The sequence below is a fragment of the Mytilus californianus genome, unplaced genomic scaffold, assembly GCF_021869535.1.
Source record: "Mytilus californianus isolate M0D057914Y unplaced genomic scaffold, xbMytCali1.0.p SCAF_1, whole genome shotgun sequence".
Lineage (NCBI taxonomy): Eukaryota > Metazoa > Mollusca > Bivalvia > Mytilida > Mytilidae > Mytilus > Mytilus californianus.
In genome coordinates, this window is record NW_026262581.1 from 22,420,386 (window position 1) to 22,426,385 (window position 6,000).

The following is a 6,000-nucleotide window of genomic DNA, read 5'->3' on the forward strand; positions in this document are numbered from 1 at the left end:
TCTAACATTTTTTAAATATAATTATAATGATAATTTCACATTGAATAAAATGTTTTAACTTATTCGAACAATTTATTTCTAATTATTGAAAAGTAAAGACCATAAGATAATATACAATCAGAGACATATATTGTATTATATGTCTCTGATGCAATGAAATACAGACAATGTAATTTGATTCTCAACTTTAACATCGCACATAAAAATGTGAAAACATGAGAATAGGATTAAATTTTACGTAATTTAATCGATTGTATTGTTTTATTGTGTAACATTACTGTTTTTCTTAAGGGTTAGTGGTCTTTTTGGGTGTTCGGTGGTGGTGTGCGGTGGTGTTCGGTGGTGAAAAGACCGACCCGTGCGTGAACTGCTATGAAAGTTTTTGGGGGCTATAAACAGTTTCGTATAAAATACTAGGTTATTCCCCGACTAAAAATAGCTATGGAGGGAAATCCCTTTTTATTTACATAACTGGTGAAAAAGTATTATGTTTTTTGCGTATTTGATGGTAAAAATTAGTTAGTTAGCTTTCAATTAAAACAGGTAAAATGAATACAATGAATTTTATTTTTTTTACAAACAGTATAAGTAAATACCCTGTTCTTTGTTATACAATTTAAATTTTAACAATATGTTGAGTAAATCAAAAGTTACAGATGAAAACGTATCGAAAATAACTGTCCTGGTTTTATCTGTCCTGTTTTTAGACCTTCCCCAAGCATGCAGCATGTACATTTTTAGATTTATAATTGAAATTGTTTTGTAAAGTAAGTTTTATATTTCAAACTAATATTTATTTTAACATAAGCTAGTTTCAAACTTGCATAGATACTTTATAAATGGTCAATTAGAGATTAAAACATTGTCTTACGCATGTTCCATTGTACTACATTATACTGTATAAATATAAGTATAAATATACTGGCAGTCACTTATAATTCATTTTGAGAAGCATTTTTATAAGACAGCAAAAAATTTTTGTGGTCGTATATTGGTATGACGTTGACGTCGTCGTCGTCGTCGTCGTCCGAAGACACATTGGTTTTCGCACTCTAACTTTAGTTTACGTTAATGGATCTCTATGAAATTTTACCATAAGGTTCAATACTACAAAAGGAAGGTTGGGATTGATTTTGGGGGTTATGGTACCAACAGTTAAGGAATAAGCAGGCCTCTACATTATCATTTTTTCTCCTGGGGGAGGGATTTTATTATACGACCGCAAAATTTTTTTGCGGTCGTATATTGGTATGACGTTGGCGTCGTCGTCATCGTCGTCGTCCGGCGTCGTCGTCGTCCGAAGACACATTGGTTTTCGCACTCTAACTTTAGTTTAAGTGAATGGATCTCTTTGAAATTTTACCATAAGGGTAAATACCACAAAAGGAAGGTTGGGATTGATTTTGAGGGTTATGGTACCAACAGTTAAAGAATTACTTAGTGGCTAAAAATAAGCATTTTCTAGTTTCCAGACAATAACTGTGGAACGGTGTATGGATCTCTCTGAAATTATACTACAAGTTTCCATACCACAAAGGGATGGTTAAGATTTGCTTTGGAGGGTTATTTGGTGTATGGATCTCTCTGAAATTGTACTACAAGTTTCCATACCACAAAGGGGTGGTTAAGATTTGCTTTGGAGGGTTATAGCTCAAACCGTTTAGGAATTAGGGGCAAAAAAGGGGGAAAAACAAGGTTGTCCTGGTTAATGGACAAATACTTTAGTACAAAACATTATTTAAAGCAGTGTAAGGGAGATAAATCAAATACATCATTGAAATTACCTCCCTTACACTGCTTTTAAATTATGTATAAAGTAATGGTTAATGAACAATTAAGATAATTTAAACAGTGTAAGGGAGGTAATCCAAATACAACGTTTTGGTTACTTCCCTTACACTGCTTTTAAATTATGTTTAAAGAAATGCATATTTATAAAGGAAGACCAGTAAAAATATCTGCAAATGTTGCATCTTTTTTTTTTTACAAAAAAGTCTATATAAAAGATTTGACACTATATTTTAAATTCTATTATAAAATAGATTAAGTTAGCACTATGGTAAATTTAAAATGGGTAATTATGGTTGCAAACTCCATTGGAAATTTGAATTGAGATTATGACCATATCTTGAGGGAAAGAATTTTTTGGGGGAAAAAAAGGGGGGGGGGGGTCAATTTTTTCTCATTTCAGATTTCAGAAATCAAAAAGAATTATTCTTCAAATATTATTTTTTTTTCAAATTTCAAATATTGAAAAATTTCAAGAAGTAATCTTTGATTGCACAGTATGGCGCATTAGATTTGTAAAATCTTTGACCACATTTATTTATTTGTTATGCCGAATCTAACATTGTATTTAGATTTTTAATTTTGGGTCCAGTTTTCAAATTGGTCTACATTAAGGTCCAAAGGGTCCAAATTAAACTTTGTTTGATTTTAACAAAAATTGAATATATGGGGTTCTTTGATATGCTGAACCTAAACATGCGTCAGTGAAAATGGCAGGAATTTTGAATAGCTGAAAAAATATTAAGAAAAATATGGATTATTGTTAGTTTCCTGCGTGAAAAATGAACTCAATTTGTGATAAAAACATTGTAAGTGATGCCCAGGAGAAAGCGAAATCGACCACGGCGCTCAACAGCTCATAAATACAAGTATGACAATTCTTCCTCATCGGACCTATCTGGTTTAATGAACAAAAGACAGTGTACGGACGTAAACAAAGAAAACAATAACAAAAACAAGGTACGTTCAAACACACTTAGTGAAGACAACTCAAGTTTCGATCAATATACAAGTATGGCAATGAATAACTCACTAAATCAAGGAACCCAATACACACAAATGACAAGTTCACCAAATATGGGATTTCAAAGTATGCCCCAATACATGTCGTACCCTCCGCCGATGATGACCACACCAATGCCGCCATCACCCATACCGCCCGCAATTGAATCTTATTTCAAAGAGCTCTGCCATCGCATGGCAAGAGTCGAGACAAAACTAAGCACTCTAGATAAAATTGAAGACCGTTTAGAAAAAATGGACACAAAACAAAATAAGCTTGATAACGAAATGCTCCAATGCAAAGACAGAATAAGCAAGTTGGAAGAAAGTGCACAATTTTTATCTGACATGAAAGATGAACACATAGCCCTTAAAAAGAGGGTAGATTGTATCAACAATGGTATTGAGACGACAAAAACAGACACAATATTTGTTCGAGACAAACTGATAGACATAGAAACAGAGAATCTAAAACAAAACCTTCTGTTCTTTGCGTTAGATGAAAAGTATGATAATGTTGAAACGAATGATGAAAATAAGGGGGGTGCAACGGGGACAGTGGATAAGAAGAGTGAAACGGTACAAATGAGTGAAAACTGTGTCGACACAGTGCTTAATTTTTGTGAACAATTTCTTAACATTGAAAATGCTAGAAACAAAATTAAAATTGAATAGGCATACCGATTAGGAAAACCCAACACTAACGCGTCAAAGCCTAGACCAATCGTGGCTAAATTCTGCGATATGTCCGACAGGGAGTATGTCCGCAGTGTATCGAATCGCCTAAAGGAAACACATTTTGGTATAAGCCCCCATTATCCAAAGGTTGTGCTTGAAAAACGGAAAAAGCTTATTCCTATAATGAAACAACAGCGGAAAAATCAAAAGAAAGTATATATTGTCGGCGATAAGCTATTTGTTAACGGTCAATTGTGGAAGGAGTAAGGATCAGCGGGGTGTGATGTTAAACAAAACAGATGTAATAGTAAAACGGGAAATCAGAGTGTTTAAATGTGTGTTCTTGGAATATTTCGAAAGGAATAATACGAAAGCTAAAAGATGGAAAATTTTTAAAAATTATAAAGAAATACGATATTCTGTGTTTCAATGAGTGCTGGGTCAAATTCCCTGGTGAATTTGATCTAAAAGGTTACGACAAAAAGTGTTTATATAGAGAGAAATGTAACGGGGGTGGAATAGTAGTGTTTTATAAAAAATGGATTAGCCCATTTATTGAAATTGTGAAATGTTGTGTGGATTGTATGATTTGGTTTAAGATTGATAAAAGTATAACACCTGATAATTTAGATTTATACATATGCTCTATATATATGCCTCCAGATAAAAATGTGTTTTATCGTAAATATAATTGTGATGTATTTGATATTTTGCAAGAACAAATAGAATCTCTGTATAATATTGGTACTGTAGCTGTTTTAGGAGACCTAAATGGTCGTGTTGGTCTGAAACCGGACTATTTATTGAACGATTTCTTAGATCCAGTTTTACAAGACAATATCTCATTTATTGATTATGAAAATGATAGACAAGATTTTGTGCAGAGACATTCCGAGGATACAAAAGCGCCCAACAGTTTCGGACAAAGAATTTTACAATTATGTAAATCCTCCGGGTTACGCGTCTGTAACGGACGTTTTGGTGAAGATAGTGGTAAAATAACTTTTAATAATAAAAATGGTTGTAGTGTAATTGACTATTTATTATTATCTGATAATATGTTTAAGATTGTAAAGAGTTTTAACGTAGGAATGTTTACTAGTTTTTCATGTCACGCTCCATTGTCAGTTCAATTTTACCTTAGGGACAATACTGTAAATTTGATCAAAGATCAATGCTCATGTAGTAATCATGTTTATAATCATGTTTATAATACTTTTAAATGGAGAAACGAGTGCGAAGATGACGTCAGAGAGAGTTTGTTGTCTAACGCCCAGCAGTTTGATGATATGTTGAACAATATAGATGAAAATAGCGACACCAATATCTGCGTGGATGAATTAAATAAACTTTTGTCTGATATTTTTGAACAGTATACAAAGACAGAAATTAGACATAAAAAACACTGTGATATATGTACGGATGATTATAAACAATTTAAAACTACAACAGATAAACTCTGGTTTACAGATGAATGTAAAAACTTATATAATGCTTACCAACAGGCACTTGGAACTTTTAATAAGTACCGGTCCAATGAAAATAGACTCAGTCTTAATTTAGCAAAACAGAAATATAAGTGGCTCGAAAATAAATTGAGGAGACAATATAAGAATCAAAGAGGTAACATGATGGCTTCGTTAAGAAGGACTAATCCGAAACAATTCTATAGGAAATTTAAGAAACGTAAAAAGGTTATACATCATAATATAACTTTAGAGCAGTTTGAAGAACATTTTAAGAAATTAACTTCAAACCCAGATATACATCCGCAGGATTTACCAGGCGAAAATACAGGTACTGTTTTCGATGAGCTTGACTCTCCATTTACGGAAAAAGAACTTGATGATGGTATTAAAATGTTAAAACGAGACAAATGTACAGGATACGATAATATGATGAACGAGTACATTATTATGAGCAAAATTTCATTAAACCTGTGTTGTGTTAAATATTTAACTGTATTCTTACAAATGGTGACTTTCCTGAATTGTTGGTAAAAAGTATTATTATCCCTGTATTCAAAAAAGGTGATGTTAATGAGCCTGGAAACTTTCGTGGAATATCTCTTGTGTCCCATATTGGAAAGCTGTTTACAACTCTCATCAACGCTCGACTAACAAAATGGAGTAGAAACCATGATGTACTAACAGATGCCCAGTTTGGCTTCCGACCTGGTTATGGTACTACTGACGCCATCTTCGCTCTCAATTCTTTAATTTCTAAATCTTTGAGATCTGGTAAAAGATTTTATTGTTGTTTTGTAGACTATAAAACGGCGTTTGACAGTGTCACACATATGAAATTATGGTTACGACTTATTAGATTAGGTGTAACTGGTAAACTATTAAATGTATTAAAATCTATGTATTCAAAACTTAAATGTTGTGTAAAATTTGATGGTAGTTTCTCAAATTTCTTTAATAGTAATGTTGGTTTAATGCAGGGGGAATCATTATCCCCATTTTTATATTCATTGTACGTAAATGACATGGAAATAGAGCTTATTAGTCAAGGATGTCAACCTTATGA